The 17,682-nt window shown below is 45.8% G+C and overlaps 1 protein-coding gene across 11 annotated transcripts in view; it reads right to left on the bottom strand.

Annotated features, from left to right (window-relative positions):
• Enox1 (ecto-NOX disulfide-thiol exchanger 1) overlaps window positions 1-13,819 on the bottom strand; it is a 550,965-nt gene extending 537,146 nt beyond the window's left edge. For 9 of the 11 annotated variants that reach the window (XM_029469169.1, XM_029469174.1, XM_029469170.1 and 6 more), the window contains exon 1: window positions 13,540-13,806. The gene's annotated coding sequence lies outside the window, so the exon portion shown is untranslated. Of the gene's footprint in view, window positions 1-13,539 lie in introns of all 11 variants that reach the window. The other 2 variants (XM_021181861.1, XM_021181862.1) reach the window with 1 other exon arrangement.
• Window positions 13,820-17,682: the final 3,863 nt, after the last annotated feature.

The raw sequence follows: 17,682 nt of genomic DNA, 5'->3' as shown, positions 1-17,682 counted from the left end.
CCTGACCGGTGCACCCTCGTTATTACTCTTGCAGGGAAACCTGGTCTTTTCCAAGTATTGTCATGGGTTCCAATTATATAATTATTTTGTGTTTGTTTATTTAATGTCATTTCCAGTAAGCCATGGACTCCCGGGAAGCAATGAATAATGATTATTTTGTTCACTACTGTGTTCTCAGCATCTAGTGTGAACTTGGCACAATAGCTCCCTATTCATACGGCACCATGATTATCTAGTGTGCTTTTCTCCAAAAAGCATTAAATCTCTACCACAAAAGGAATATCGTGCTAGGTCACAAGGCTGTGTGAGGTTTAAAACGCATGGGTCAAAAATAATACTCTGATGAGCAGATGTTAAAAATCAGAAACTGCCGGGCGTGGTGGCACACGCCTTTAATCCCAGCACTCCGGAGGCAGAGGCAGGTGGATTTCTGAGTTCGAGGTCAGCCTGGTCTACAAAGTGAGTTCCAGGACAGCCAGGGCTATACAGAGAAACCNTGTCTCAAAAAAAAAAAAAAAAAAAAAAAACCAAAAAGAAAAAAAAAAAAAGAACCAGAAACTACTTAGGGTCCACTCAACACCCAACAATGGCAAGTACTTTGACCAATAAACAGAAATGGCGAAGTCTCTGACTTCTAAACACCTATTGTCTGTTATGTGTCAGAGCTGAGCCTAAGAAACATAGAAATGGCCACTTTAAAACTCTGTCCTCATGCCACTGCCCATAACTGTGTAGCCACGGAAGCGAGTGTGCATCTCTGTAGAAAGACACAAGTGAAAAGGGCAAAAAGACGGGGCTTCCTGGGGCATGGCGTGAGAGGCCATTATTTCCTCTCACATAGGCATGGGCTCTCTTGAAGAATGGCGCAGAGAGCGTCACTAAAGGAAAGGGAGTCTGGACCCAGTCACGTCTGAGACAAAAGAGGACGAGAATGAGCGGCAAGTCACACCAGCGCACGCGTAAGTGATGCTTTGTTACTCAACAGTTTCTCGTTGATTACAGGTGAGCGGGTGACTCGCCTCTTTCCAGCCCGGCACTTGTATTAACTCGAATCCTAATTTTCCCATGAAGCTCAAGTGTGTCTTAATTGCTTGCCTTGAAGCTTATGCTCATCTGAAATAAGCTTATTTCTTTTCCACTGTCAGCTCACCCGGAGCCACCTAATCCACAACCCGCAGCCCAGCACTCACCGCTTCTTATCATCACGGAGAGCAGAGGCAAGAAAGTAGCCTTGCGGGCAGGTTCCAAAATGATCCATCTGTTCATAACCATGCGCACCATTCCTCAAAACATCCCCAAGCCATGTGCCCTCCATGAGGCAAGGAGACCACAGTCAGTGCCTGGTCCAAAAGCCATCCATCCTTCAATACTTAAGTTATTTTATGAAAGCTTTGCATTTGTCTAGGTCTCACATCTGTAAGGCTGTTGACGATGTAGATAGCCGTTAACTCTAAGAATACCCACCATGCAGGCTGCAGTGGTCAGTGGGCTGCTTCTGACCTCTAAGGACAGAGCACTTCAGATGATTCTCGTGCCCTTGTGAGCATCTCAGATGAAGGTATCTCTAATCTTTGTATGTAAAGAGGGCTGCAATGCCCAACCCTATCTTTGACTTGGAGCCTTGCAGAATGGACAAACCTGCTTAAGAACCACCAATATGGCAGCAGGCAATAAGACTGCTTTTGCAGAGGAGGTGTGGCCAAGCAGGCACTGCCCCACCCCACCGTCTTCTATCAGGACGCCAAGACATGTTTTATGGCCCTGGCCTAAGGTAGTATGAGTACATTACAGTCCCAGCTTTGGTGCCCCCCCCACCCACACACCCACACACCCACACACACACATGCCTTTGTACCTTGCTTTATAGTTGGAGTCTACTTATCTCTAGTTCCCTTCTTTCCAACACATCCTCATCTTCATTCTTGCCCACTGTGTTGGTTATAGAAACACATATACTTCTATAGGAGGGACATGGAGGAGTCTGACAGAAACAAATATAAAACATCTTGTACAGAGAAGTGCAATGCCAGCAAATGTGAACCCAGATGTGGCAGAGGTATGACCGTAAGCCCAGGGATGCGCACATGAGTGAGTCATGAACCAGCATGTTAATACGCTAAGGGTATTTCACAGACGTGCAGCCGGAAAGAATCCTGGCAGAGGGAAAGGTTAGCAGGGGCGGGGTGGGGGGGACTCGGGGGGAAAGACAGTAACAGAGATGCTGGAAAGAAACAGCCAGAATGTCAAATCACTCGACAAAGAGAACCTGGTACTTTGAAACTAAGTCCTGAAGGGTCAGGAAAGGGGTGGAAACTGTGGGGAAGAGCAGTGTGGGTCAGGAAAGGGGTGGAAACTGTGGGAAGAGCAGTGTGGGTCAGGAAAGGGGTGGAAACTGTGGGGACAGCAGTGTGGGTCAGGAAAGGGGTGGAAACTGTGGGGAACAGCAGTGTGGGTCAGGAAAGGGGTGGAAACTGTGGGGACAGCAGTGTGGGTATGAACACGGGATTATCAGACTCCCATTGTCTCCATGTTTTAGAGAACTGAGGGATGTCTACCTAGGGAAACAAATCGCTTCAAAACTTTCCCACCGAGGAAAGGAAAGAAAGCTGCTTATTCAGATGATAGGAGTAGAGCTCTTCAAGCCATCACCTGGTCTGGAGGGTTCTTTTTAATTAATTGTTTGTTATTTAAGACAATACTTAAATTTTGATCATCGTCTTCCCATTCCAAGCTGCTCCAGACTCTCTCCCTTCCACATCCACCCTAAGTAAGTACTTTCTCAAAAAACAAAAATTCAGTGGAACAATGAAACCTCCTAAAACCAAGAAGACAAAGCACACAAAAAGACTATAACCAAATAAAGGCACATAAAAATAAACAAAACAAACAAGCAAACAAAAAACAAACAAGCAACAAACATTCAAACAACTGTGAAGTCCATTATATGTTGGTCAACTACTCCTGAACATGAGGCCTGCTCTGGAGTAGTTGATATATACCCAATGTCACTCCATTGAGAAAACAAATTTTCCTTCTTCCAATAAATATAAATGAAAGCTTAGTTGTTAACCTTTACCCTAGTGGCTAGATATTCATTCATTCATTCACTCATTCATTTAAAATATATAATTTTAAAAAAATCACATCAAAGTTGAGCAAGACAACTCAACAGAAGGAAGAGAGTCCAAGAGAAGGCACACGAATCAGAGACCTATTCATTTACTCTCAGGAATCCCATAAAACCACTAAACCGGAAACTGTGCTATAAACACCGAGGACCAGGTGCAGGTCCTGTGTGTGCTGCTTCAGTCTCTGTGAGTTCATGAGCTTCGCCTTGATCTTGTTCATGATTTAGAGGCCTAGTCTCCTTGGTGTCCTCCAGCGTCTCTGGCTCTTACACTCTTTCTGCCTCCTTTTCTGCAGAGTTCCCTGAACTCTCAAGGGAGGGATATGATGGAGACATCCCATTCAGGGTTGAGAGTTCCAAGATCCCTCACTCTCTGTATCGTGTCTGGCTGTGGGTCTCTGTATTTCTCCCCGTCTGCTGCAGGAGGAAGCTTCTCTGACGATGACTGAGCAATATGCTGAATGATGAGGACAGCAGAATATCATTGGGAGTTGTCTTATCATTACATTTCTTTTCTTTAGACTTGTATTATTTGGTTTCACCGTAAGTCCCTAGACTGTCTAGTTTTAGGTTCTTAGTCTCCCAAGCAGTGAGTCAAATCAATTATTGGCTGGTTACTTCCATGAGCCTTGAGCCACCGTTGCACTAGCAGAGATATCTTGCAGGCAGTCCAGTGACATTATTATTGTAGTCATTGTAGATGGAGGGCTGTGGACTGTGGCTGGCTTGATGTCTCCATTTCACTTTCGGTAGCATGCAAAGTATCTTGTGATACCAAAGTCAAGGGAATGTAGAGGTAAAGGCTCTGAAGAGGCACCAGCTCAACCCCTCCACCTTCCGTGAGTTGCGTGGGTGCTATATTCAGTAATGGGACCGGGTCCAGAGGTTAAGAGAAGGAAGCTGTGGAGACCACCCAATGGTCCTACAGCCGTGGACTACATCACTAGTGAGCGGTGAGAATAAGATGAGGCATGTGGAAGCATGGCTGAATCGGCAGAGAAGGGATGCTGCCACCAGGGGTGCTGCCCAAAGCAAAATAATAATAATAATAATAATAATAATAATAATAATAATAATAATAAAGGAGGATTTGCTAATCTCATTACTGTTTCCCACCTGCTGGCTTGGACGTTGGAAAAAATAGCCTGCAGTTGTGAGCTCCTTCTTAAACAGAGAAGAGGAGGAAAGACATGGAGTATGGTACCCAGCTGGAGAGGGAAGGATGCTCTTAGGAGTAAAAGAAGAGGCTTGGTGATGTGTTTTCACGAGCAAGCTTCTGTTACAAAACACTTTAGAAGCCTTCTTAGGGCCATGTACTGCACACAGGGCAAACAAGGCAACTGAAATTGGCAACCCTGCCATGTTCAGGTGGCTCCTGATGCCACTTCGCAGAATCCCGGGGTGGGAAGACACCAAGGGATCTTACTTACTCCATGTTACCCGTTCTTGGGTTACACTGTAGCCAGGACTATTCCGGACAAGTGACTAAAATCCTAGAGTGAGAAAAATCTGAATGCTATAAAATATATGTTGAGTTGTGTGTAGCAGTGCGTACCTATGATTGCAACCCTTAAAGAGGCAGAGACAGAAGGGACTTGACTATTGAGATCAGCCAGCCACGTCTATATAGCAACTTCAAGACCCTGGCTCCAACCAATGATAAGGAAATGAACGTCATACAAGCTCGTGTAAATAAGAAAACCTTGTGAAGTCTCAGTACAAGAGGATTATACTAACACAACATCCTAGCTTTAAGACTACAATATATGCTCTGCTTTAGTAGATTTTTGTCCTTGTAGAATCTGGCTAAGAGACACCTAAGATCTCTGTAGTGAACCCACCGCGACCTAAAAGAGAAAAGTATAATTGAATTCAAGCACCATCCACATCAGTATAACATCCTCCATCAGCAAGGCCTCTTGTATTTCATTGTCTTTCTCCCATAGTGCCTCTGTCCTCTACAGTGCCCACGTGCATAGTGTTTGTGCTGTCATAACTCTTTGTCCTCCCTGATAGTCATAGACCAGTAAGCTCTTTGCAGAACCATTCCTTAGCTTTTCATAATTTTGTCTCTGTTTGTCATTGACTAAATGGCACTTGAGAAAAAAATTAAAAAGGATGGTGATGGCTGCCCTTGTTTGATTATTCAGCTTCACAGTCTTACCTCAGACAGAGCCAGAATATTAGTATTCACACAATACTAATTAGAAGCCTACCTTATCTTATTTCATATCATCTAACAAGCTCTAACTCGCTCATTTCATAATTAAGCATTTAATTCAAAACAGTTCTCTTTATGGATTTATGCTTTCTTTCTCCCGGTCTCAGTAGCCCTTGATCTCCATTGGGAGCTTGTGGACTAAAAACTGGCAAGAGAAACTGCAGTGGAGAGCTGGGCATTGTGCAGAACAAAGAGGGAGAAGCCAGCCGCACCCCAGCCACTACTCACTCACTTAGCTAAAGTATCTGCTATCAGACTGAGAGAACAATAGGCACAGCACAGAGCACCATGCTCCTCTCCCAGAACCTGATGCTGAAGGAACATCACTTCCTGGCCACCAGCAAGGGAGAAAGAAGTCACTATTTATCCCAACATGAACATGCGTCAGAGATCTCTCTCGCTCTTCTCTACGACTCTCCGAAGCCTTCCTGTAAAATCTAATGTTCTTCCTTTAATGACCTAACGGTGAATTATTTATACTCAGCAATTTATCTTTTTGTCTTCTTGTATTTATGCCCGAATTGTACAATTTAACTCTCGAGAGCCTCAGTGTGATTATAATCTAGACAGAAAGAGTGCCAGACATTTCCGGGCTGTCTAGTCTGATGGGCAGAGCAGGGGGGACAGGGCAGGGCGGAAGACTGAACCTCCCCTCGGGCATGGCAGTGAGCGAACTCACCACAGGTCACAGGTATCTGTGTTGTGCTGACTCTTCTGGGCAGCACTCCATTAAACTGCATCTCCTGCCCTTTCCTACATCTCTACCAGCAGACTAGGCACTCCTTAGTGTCTTTGCGCAAGGGCTTACCACTGCTGCCTGGGCAGGACTACTTCCCAGCTGGTCTCCACGTGCCCAGTCCTTCTCCTATTAGTCTATTCCCCACACATCTGCCAGAGTGATCCTTCCAAGCTCCAAATCCAAAGTGCAACGCCCTCATCCACAGCCTTCAGGAACACTCTATCACCCAGCACTGGGTCTCCCAAACTTGCATCAAGGTAAAAAGTAAACACATGGAAAATAATGCAGATTCTCTATTTCTTGTGTGGGTCTCCACGGAAGTAGACCTTGGTACAGAACTGAAATGCGAGCTCCTTGTCTAGGAAGGAATCCTAGGAAGAACTACTAGAAGTGACACAGCCACTGATGCCTAGGTTAACAGGCAGCTCTCCTGGGTTACCGAGGAGCAGTTTCACGGTGGAAATCTGAGACATAGAACAGAGCGTCCGTTATGACTATCTGGTCATCACGGCCCAAGGTACAACAAATCTCGGCATTGTCCCCGGAGGCCATTTACTATATGGCACTACCAAGCTCTCCAATCCATGAGGGGAAACAGCCTCAGGTAGAGAATAGGAGAACTTTACAGAAGAAGTCTTTAAACTAGTACAGGAGCATGCAGTGTATGACACTGACTATGAAGCTGACTCTGTCTACCCTCCCTGGACACATCCTGCACATTCCCAGAAGGTCTTGCTAGGATCTGCAAATTGGTACTGTGACAAGCACATCACGAGAGTTCTCTGAACAGGCAGGATTGAGATGGGCCAACAGATCTCACTAAAGTTCAAAACCTTTGATGGACCCTGTCAACTCCTCTAAAGACCACAGTGAATTTGCACACTTTTCTAGAAGTAGAAATGTTCTCTCCAAACAGCTGGAATGATGTGTTAGGAGTCTTTATAAACCCCAGGGCCAGATACAGTGCCGGTCATATAGTAGATGTTCAGTAAATGTCTGCTGAAGAAATAATCTCAAAGGTGTTGAAAGTGTCCCTAGATCAAAAAGAAAAATTGGCCCTCACCTAATAAAATAGTAAGTATAATTTCACTACTAGAGCCAGACAGATGTATATTGATCACTAACATACAAAAGACGAGACTCTTATGCCCGGAAGGCATAGGCTGAAATCCACCATCCAAACTGATTAGGACCAGAAATTTTGAATTTTATTTGTGGATACTTACATGCATATAATGAGACATCTTAAGGATGAGACACAAACCCAAAATTCAGTTATGTTTTATATCCATATAGCCGGAGGAAACTTTATCCTATATTTTTAGTATACCCACACTCTGACAGCACCACCCGCCCCCCCATGATGTCAAGTGTGGAATTTTCTACTTGTGGACTATAGGCTAGGGATACTCAACCTACTTTATAGTTTATAGATACTTTAACCATCAGCTTCCGTGTTAACAGAGACTGGCTGGTATGCAGACAGGAGTAAAATTCTTCATAGGAGGCAGACAGCTAAGCAGTGGGAAAGCAATGGATTAGTGATTAGAATTTACACCAGTGTCCTCACCCACTCTCCATCACCAAGGTGCATCAGGATAAAGGACTTTCCCAGAGGGTATAACACCTGGACGTCTGGGTAGTGATGGGGACTCTGGGCTCTATTCCCCATGTGCACAATGGCTTCTGAGGCTTTTGAGATGCACAAGGTGTCTCCTTGCAAATGAGACCAAGGCACAGGCTTGAGTCACTTGCAGTCCACTAAAGATCTCATCCATGGCTATTTCCCCACCATTTGAGATGTTAGCCACCAACCCTTGGCCGCATTCCAGTCTGGATAATTACACTGGAGCTCGCAAACTTCACCCTCCAGTGCCAACTAAATAAGGTATTCCTTCAGACTTACAGCCATAACCTTTGTTATGCTGCTGTAGGCTCTTAAAGAGCTGTTCCACACTAGGGATAGCTGAATTTGTGAAAAATCAATAATTCTGGTGTGACTCTTTACACTGGCAGGAGGTATATTCCAAAACAGCACTGGCTAAGTAAGCTATTTCGGATTTTTTAATAGAAAAACTACTAGTAAATGACAGTCGTGTCCTCTCCATATCCTAAGGAAGACTGGAATATTTGCATTATGACTCAGAAGGAAGGAAGGCAGACGAACCCACCTTCCACACGCCAGTCTCGGCTGCAGGTCCTGAGTGCGGTTCCAGGTGCTACAGTTGGTCACATTATCAAGATAGCTGGAAAATTTTTCCAGAAGGAATAATTCTGATCCTTTCTATGCTATCCAGTTTTTTTTAATCTGAATATTTCATCTTCACTTCAAATATGAACACACACATATATCTTACAGTCAAATACTAGTTCTACCCACAAGGGTCAATAGACCTTTCAAGTCCATACGCACTTAGACCTGTGCAGAGGTAAACACATTCCTAAGAATGGGAAGAGAGGCTTGGCTACCTAGCATGGAGGGTGGCAATGGTGTGCTGCTTAGGCATTTTCTTATTTGTTTGTTTGTTTGTTTGTTTGTTTTTAATAATCTTATCTAGGTGGGTGAGAATTTATGGGTTCTAAGAGTAGAAAGTGACACACGGAAATTGAAACTATAAATATCTTTTATTTAAACCACATTAAAAAAAAGATAGGAAACTGGCTCTAACAGTATTCTATCACAAGGATAGAAAGAGCAACAGAAAGAGGTGTAAAGTGCCATATAGGGTCTCTTTGTATCTATGAACACATTATCTTATATGAGGAAATAGAAGAAGGAAAGGAAATCCCAAGATTCCAGCAGATTAAATGTATGGCTAGCAAATATTTAACATCACACTATGCAAATGCATTTAGAAATGGTTCAGAATTTTTCCCCCTTAAAATAACCTTGAAATTCAGATTAATCTCTCAAGTCCCAAAACAAGTACATGCCCTGGACAAACTATGCTCAGACAATGGAAAATGTTTTGTATCAGTGAAGTTCACTCGAAATCTGCCAAGCTATTATTCTGTTTGAAAATCTTTCTGGCTAGAACAAATTAATAGCAGGCTTCGAAAGCTAGGTTAAACACGCTGCAAATCAATTTATCCCCCTCCAAATCTGCAAAAGTGCATCGTTTCTGGTAAAAATGCCTCTTCAGTGGCACTTAGAACTGTCACTTCATCGCTCCCCCGAGCAGTCCGCTTTGGTCCCTCACTGAAGGTGCTGTATCTTAAAGGCTTACTGTGCTCATCAGCAACAGGCAGATACTGATTCTTTACACGCATGAAGAACCTCAAAACGCGTCATGTGTACGATACATTTCCTAAGTTAGTAGAAATGCTAGAAATGCATAAGTGGACTAAGTTTGCACCGATAGTATGTTCGTGATCAGTTTTTGAGTTCAGTAACAATCTAGATTACAGCTGAAGAGACTTGCCCTCTACCAGCACATAGAACGCCTGGAAAGATGGCTTTGCTAGAACGGTGACATGAATATGACACACTGCAATCGGTTCCACCTTCACCAAAGACCCTAGATCACTTATGATGCAGGAAAGGAAGCTCCTGTCATCCATCTGCTACCTGTAATATCTGAACTCTTGTAGAGAGACAAACTGACCAACACAGTCTTGAATCTCACCACTGTCAGAAATGTCAGTGTTGAGATAATAAAGTTGGTACTTTACTTGGTGAACAAGCATAAAGACCTGAATTTGTTGTAAACACACACACACATATAAAATTAAAAATTTTTTTAAATGGTGTGTCCTTGTCATCCTAACACTGGGGATGCAGAGACAAGTGTACCCCTGGGACTTGGGCTCTCTGGCCAGCCTAGGTAGCCTAATCAACAAGCCTGAGTCCAGTAAGAGACTCTGTTTCTGTTTCAGAAAATGAAGTAGAGAGTTTTTAGGTAAATGGAACAACATCCAACAACTCTCGATAGCCTCTGCAAGAGAATGACTCTGTACACACAAAGGTGCACCCTACACACACACAGACGCACACGCACATGCATGTATGCACACAAAGATGCTCACACGGCATAAGAGAGTATTAAAGATTGTTCTAAACTATAAACAGCTAGCAAGGCACAGAGCTTGCAGGTGGTGGGAAGGAGGTGGGTTCATGGGGCCGAATGAAAAATAAACTGTGTGCAGCGCACCTCAGTCCACACTCTAGCCTAGTTTGTCCGTTCTGATCTTCACTTGTAATTACTATGTACTTTCAAAGTATCCTGATTTAATCCCAGCTACAAGTTCCAATGGGGGAAAAAGGGAAGGAAGAGAGAATAATGTGGAGGAGAAAGTAGGAGAAAGTCATCAAGGAATTCCATCCTGGGGGATCCCAGGGAAGCGGTCTTATGGACTGTCACCAGGCTGCTGTATCCCTCCTGTGCCTCCGGAATGCTTAGAATTAAATAGTTAAGCTAGAGAGCATCGCTCTCGACTTGGCTTTTAGCAGTAAAAGGCTGCCATCTACTTAGGTATCACAGACCTAACTCAAGCTTTTATACCATCCTAATGGTAGTGAGCGTGTGCTCGGGATGCTTAATGACTCCTGTGAAGGTTATAAACCTCCCTCCCACTTTGGTTTTCCTGTTTACACCGGGCTTAAAAAGGGCAATAGAAATGAGTGCTTCATTTCCTCATCACCACATAGTTCTTATTACAACCGAAAAATTCAAAATTGTGTTACTAACATTTTTTTTTAAAGAGATAGGTTTGCCTGTCTGAAGTGAAACTTGCAGATGTATGTCAAGTGGAGGGCTTCGATGCCTGGGCTGAGGACCATGGGCTGGGGACCACGGGCTGGGGACCAGGATGTGCAAGCAGCTGTCACTGCTCTGTTTTTCATTCACAGTAGGTGGTTGCCAGGCAACAAAATACTATTGTCTGTTTCTGTGATCTATTGGCCAATTCTACTGGTGATAATGCTTTTACAGTTTAAAACAGGGCCACCTTTCGGACAAGAAGAGATGAGCAAAATTTCCGAGGCCAACAAGAATGTATATATGAATATAAATACGCTGCATGTACCCTAAATCATATGCATCCAGTTTATAACTGTGTGCAGACATAAATATATGTTTTGCACATACCCCATATATGTTTGTGCTATTGCACACATTCTTTTCCAGTCTACACACATATACATTTCGTAGGCCTGCAGCCAGCATCTAAATCCATGTGGGGAAACCAGAGCATGAACTAGAGAAACAAAAACACAGTCAGAATCATTTTCTCAGCAACAGCAACGACTTCAGAGGTGTCAGATGTGTCAAACCCTGTTCCTTGATTAGGAAGCCTTCCAGAGAGCAAAGCTCTTCTTCCTACTTATATAATAGAAAATTGGGAGGCTTTGTCATCTCCTTTGAACCATCTCACATATTAAATAAGCCATTTAACTTAATATGTGCTACCAGACCATAAGTGTGTTAAAAGACCTTTCAACTAGTGTTACCAATTACACATAGGAATCTTTAAAATGTATTCATCTTAAAAAGAATTGAGTTGCACTCCCTGGAATAGCCTCACGTGACTCTCCACTTTGTTTGGATATGGGTCCCTGGGTAGTTACAGTCAGGCTATGTCCCTTTTGCGCATTCCACCAGCTTACAAAAAAAATAACACACAGTGTGCCCAATATAAAGTCGTCAACATTCTCCTGCATCCCTTGCCGCTTGCTTTGCATTGACAAGGTTACAAAGATAAGAATGACAATGCCCTTAAAGTGTTCAGACACGACATCAAAACAGTCTGAAGGAATTAAAGCTCGAGAATGCCAGCGGCAATCGGGCTTTGAAATGAAGGGAAATAAAAGTAATGTGTACGTATTTCTGGAATGGCAGTACACAATGTCAGGACAGTCTCTAGACTTCACGCAGTGCCCATCCGTCTTGTCTCACCATATTTCAAAAGCACTTTAACTAATGCTTCCCTCTAGAGGGATGAAATTCATTACCATTGGCAAATCTGCATATCACAAGAAAGCGGAATAATCAATATCCATTATGTGCACGGACATTATTACTATAAGTCTCCTATCAAGAGTGCAACGCTAGCAAAACAAAAGCCAAGTGTGTTAATCACAACCTAAGTACTAGACAAAATTACTACTTTTCCAGAGAGCAGTCTTCAGCAGACCGCAGCTGCCTCCCACTAGAGCTCCCAGGGACTTCTTCACATCGCAACCTACAAAAGACCCACCACCTCCTTCCTTGGGTTCGTAAGCACCGGGGTCTCTGCCAACAATCCATTTCCCTTCTCCTTTCTTCACCTTCTTCAGATCCCTTAGTGACCCTTCATTACTTCCTCCAAAGGACCAAACTCAAACATGCAGCCCAGTTTGCCATGAATCTCCTCCTGCATGCTCCTAAAGCTACTTTTAAAAACCACTACCACTGAACAAACATAATCTCAACAAAATTAAAATTTTTTTAAATGTTATAACAGTGGAAGACTGCAGAAGGGGGAGTAAAGCACAATGTGCAAGCTGAAGGAATTATACTGGCCAGGTTACATACACTGGGATGTGTACGCCATAGAGCTGGGTTTCCCCACCTGTCGACCCCACTTCCCCCATGTGCTCGCTGCGGGATGACAACCACAACACTCCAGAACCACCCCCTCCAAGGAGGCGGGGTTATGCGATCAACCAATCAGAGCCCGCGATCCCGGGTGTCCAACCTATGGGGTGGCCGTGGCCATGCAGGGGGAGGACATAGGGTGGTCCGGGAGGGGCCGCGTCCGTGGGAGGAGTGCACGTGTCCAGAGAGGCGGGGAACCCGCGGGCGTCCAGCTGCCGAGGCGCCGGCCGGGTGTCCAAGTCCGGCTGCCCAGTGCGGTCTTGGACTGGGAAAGGCAGGCGATCGCCCGCAGAGGAAGACCTGTCCTTGTGTCCAGTTCCCAGCGAGAAGGAAAGACACAAATAACAACAATAGTACCTCGCGCAGATCGGGCAGAGAGGAAAGTTTCTGGCCCGCGCCAGAGTAGAGAACGCCAAGGCGGGGAGATGCTATGCAAGACAGGAGGAGGACACTGTGGGAAGAACGGAACAACCGGAGGGCTGCGCGGGCAGGACAGGGTCCCGGGTGCGGTCCCCGGGAAGCGAGCGGCGGGGTGCGCTGTCCAAGGTGCAGGGGAGGCGGTTGGTGCGTGGTAGGCGCGGAGCCCGAGAGGACTCTAGTCGGCCAGCGATAAAAAAGAGCGGAGTACATCTGTGTGGGGCGCTGAGCACCCCCGGCTCATAAAAGTGCGGGAGCCCGGGGAGCGTCGGGGAAGGGCGCAGGGGGCTCCCCCACACCGCTGCCTTCCAGCCTCACCTCCAGCTCCGCTCCCCTCCCCCCTCGCCCACTCCCCTCGGTGCCTTGTTCCCCGGCCACGGCGGGGGCGGGACCGGGAACCCCCCCCGTGGGCGGCGAGTCCCTACGCCCCGGGGATGCTGCGGGCCGCGGAGCCGCTTACCTGGGGCCGCGGTGCGGGGATTCGAGGCAAGCGAGCGCCGGGCGCGGCGCGGCTCCTCCTTGCCTCGGCGTCTCCTCCCGATCGCGCTTCTGCCGGACTCTGTCCAGGGCGCCGAGCAGCCAGACCCGGCTAGACTGCAGCCTCCGCTCGCGCCGCCGCTGCTGCCGCAGACAGAGGACGCCCCGTGGCGGCTGGAAGCCTGTGTGAGTAGCAGCGCCCGGGAGAGTGGGATCTGCTCAGGGGCGCTGGAGACTCCGCGGCTCGGGGCGCGCGGGCGTGCGCACGCGCGCCTGCGAGTGTGAGTGAGTGTGCGCGCGCGCGCCCAGGGGTGGGGGGAGTCGCGAGGGGCGGGGGAGCGAAGCGGAGAGATGCTCGTAGGGACCGAGGCAAAATTCGTCGCCCCCGGAAATCCGTAAAGCGGAGAAAGGATGGGCGGCCTGTCTGGCCCGAAGAAGCGGCTGGCCCGGCGGAGAAACCAGATGAGAGGCGGCGTGGCGCGCTCGAGCTCCGGATCCCGGCCGATCTGGGGCCCGAGGAGCGCTCGGCCACTAATGCTGCACAAGTGGCGCCCACAGCCGAGGATCGAGCTAGTCCCTCGGGGGAGGAGCTGAGGCGACTCGCTCGTGCCACTGCTGCCAGTTTGAATTTCTAGGCTGGACGTTCAGGGACTGGTCTTGGTACCCCATGGTTGCCATGGCGACCTTGAAGGCGCCAGGCAGGGGACCCGGGGTGCGGGGAACTCTGTTCGTGCAGTGGACTCCAGGATGCTGAGATGCACTGCTCAACCCGGCGCTGTCTAAGGTTGAACCTGGGCACAGAGGTTTTACCCAGGGTATTTGGATGCCTCAGTGGTGGTTGGGATCGCTCCAGGTGAAAATGTTACCTTTTTGTTCTCCTTGGAAGCCACTTTCCCTCAAAGTTAACCACTTCCACATATAAGTATTGATTGGCCTTCTTCTCTTTGTTAGGATTCTGCCAACTGTCCAGATACACAAGTAACTCAAAGCAAGCTGAGAACACCTTCATTTCCGAGCGCTTTTACACCTTAGAGATTATGGCTAAATCCCACTTATCTGTCCTATTCCTGAAAGGTACATCGAGCTGTTGGTATAGTTTTCCATGCTTACTTTAAATAAGCAGACTTTTTTTCACCCAAGAATTCCTTCCAGGAGTGTAAGGTCCGTGTTGCAGTTGACATGCTCTTCTTGGCAGGAATCCTCAAGAGCGGGTTAGGGTTTGCACTTTTGCCTGCCCTCCAAGACTTGCACAGCGCCCCTGTACACTGCGTGTTCTCTATAAATGTTGAATGAATGACATTGTTTTCTAGCTTCACATATCCTGAAGGCAGAAACTTGGATGCTGGGAATGTCATTACCATCCCACTAGGCTTGCTTGATTTAAACGTATGCCAGTTCCCTATGTGAAAGGCTATTTTCCCCTCGGGCTGCCAGGGCCCCAGTGCAAAGAAGGAACATACAAGAAAACTGACCCATTGTGCAAATTTACCAAAAGATTCACGAAAAGAGCATTCAGAAAGGAACTTGGTGGTATAATCTGCCTGAGAGAAGGATAAAGGTCCTGAGGACACCTAACCTTCTCAAAAAAGGTCCAAGTCACCGAGTTGCAGATACTTGGCAGTTTGTACACTCCCTTCTACAGAAAAGGATAGGAAAGGAGGTGTTAAATCTGTCTGCCTCTAGATGCTGGTCAGAAGCAAGCTTTTCTCTTGTCAGGGACACTAGGTGCTAAACACTGGTCCATACGTTACAAGGTCACTGGGGCTTGCTAATTCTGCTGCTGCTTCAGGGTGGCTTCCTCCAATCTCAGTATTTCCAGTCATCTTCTTAGAAGCAAGAGTCCTCGATTTCACATTCCACGCTCAATTTCAATTCCTTTGAACTCGGGCTCTTCCAACGAGCTGCCTCTCTTGCCAGCCATGATACCACAGCTGTGAACTATAACTGAAATAAAGTGAGAATTAAAAAGGATTTATCTGGGTGCCTCCAAATAAATCCATTTTATGTTTTCTCTTAGGGGGTCCCTTCCAATGACTTCACTGCCATTCCATTTACAGTCTTCTGAAGAGACATTGGCTATCATCTTGGAACTCTCGTTGTTTTGTTAAATGAGAAACTTAGATATCTAAAATGTTACCTTGAAAAGAATTTCTAAAACTTGGGAGCAGATATGCAGACTGGACCCCCGATAGGTAAACTAGACCACCGATGTAAGACAGTCTTCCAAGACAATTTTCAAGTGTTTATAAAATTCTGTTTATTTGCCACCTACTTGTCTTACCTACCAGAGTAGAAGAATGCTCTCAAAGCTGCGACTTCTTCAAATATCTTGTCACCACCAACACAAGTGATAAGAAGCCAATGTTTAAATAGAAGTAGGCACATGGCTATTGCTCTTTACCCACCACTTAAAAGATACTCCGTACAAATAGAAAGATAAACAATGGAAAGGAGAAATAACAATTTGAGACATTTAGTATTTCTGACTGACTTATCAATAACAGTTTCAGGGCCAGAGAGATGGCTCGGCTGTTAAAAGCACTTACTGCTCTTGGAGAGGGCCCCAAGAGGAGGTTCCCAGCACCCACTGGCACTGTAGGCAGTCACAAACCACTGTGACTCTGACTCTAGGGAGCTCCAGTACCTCAGGTCCCCTGTGGCACCCGCACTCACAATCGCAAACCTACATGCAAGACACAGACCTGTGCATAATTAAAAGTAATAGTAATATGTTTAAAAGATAAAAGTTTGAGATGTGATGAGGATTAAAATATTGATCTTTAGGCCTCCATACTATTTAGATAGTAGGTAATAATAGACTGTATAGCGAAGAGACTCGTTCAAAAAAAGAGAAACGAATCCTTGATGTAATGGCCCTTCTCATTTGCCATAATCCTTCAGGCATAACCTTTAGAAACACAAGACTGTGATGGAACACACGTGAGGACAGACACTTACAGCCTGATCATTCATACACACACACACACATACAACACACACACACACACACACACACACATACACACACATACACACACACATACACACACACACACACACACACACACACACGCGCGCGCGCGCGCGCGCCAAATGAACAAACAAAAGAAACCCAAAGGCTCCACCTCTCAAAGACCAGCAGATTTGGGCAGGAAGATGTTCTGTGAATTTCAAAGTCAGCTCCTCCTGCTAGGAGCACAGAGCCCCAAATTCTCTTCAGTGAGAAGCCAGGAGCCCTTAGCTGAAGTGCTGCTGTGGTTTTAGTGGCTGTGAGCTTGCATAAGGATACGGGTAATTTCCCTCATAATTAGGTCCCAGACCACTTAGTCCACTTGAGTTTCAAATTATTAAAAAAAAAAAAAAGGACCTGCACATAAAATCAAAATCGGTACAGAATGGAGCCTTGAACAAGGAACAGGCTCAAGTTACCTAGTTCCTACCTACACTGTTATTATTAGCCTAGTCTTAGTACAGAACTACTCACGATAACTTAATTCTGACCAGATGGTAGACGTCATGAGGAAAGTTAAAAACCAAAACCAAAACAAAACAAAAACAAACAAAAAAAACAACCTCCCNCCCCCCCCCCCCAAATAGAGAGGAAGTCACGGCTTGTTCGCAGCCAAAGTGGACAAGTATCTATTTCGGCCATCAGTGTCGCTCTTCGGTACAGCTGGCGTTCTGCATGCCGATCATTCTAATAGTTTCTGGAGTTACAGATCTCCTGAAGCTACCAGGAGTCTCTCGCCAAGAAAATGAACGTTTGAATTTCAGGGAGCTCTGGAAACACTTTCTGAAGGTGAGGTGAAGAGCCATGCTTAACGTGGGCCCTTTTACCCAGTGTCAATTTACGGCTAAAGGAAAGCAAAGTGGTAGTTACCCCTCTCTCCTCTTTTCTTCTTCCACCAAAAGGGTAGATTTTATTATACCTAAATATAATGTTTGTAGGTATTACATATGTATATATAATTATATGCTTATAATTCAATAAATCTCCCTTTTAAAGCCTCTCAAACAAAACCTTGACTTTCCTTGCTGACTTTGAACTGATCCTTTCTCCTCTCAGTTTGCAGTTCTGTGTTTATTGGGTACTGTATAATCATTTTTGCTCTTCTCACTTTGTTAG

This window comes from Mus caroli, chromosome 14 (genome assembly GCF_900094665.2).
Source record: "Mus caroli chromosome 14, CAROLI_EIJ_v1.1, whole genome shotgun sequence".
NCBI lineage: Eukaryota > Metazoa > Chordata > Mammalia > Rodentia > Muridae > Mus > Mus caroli.
Note: the sequence above shows the minus strand (reverse complement) of the source record. Positions and strands in the feature narration are given on the sequence as shown.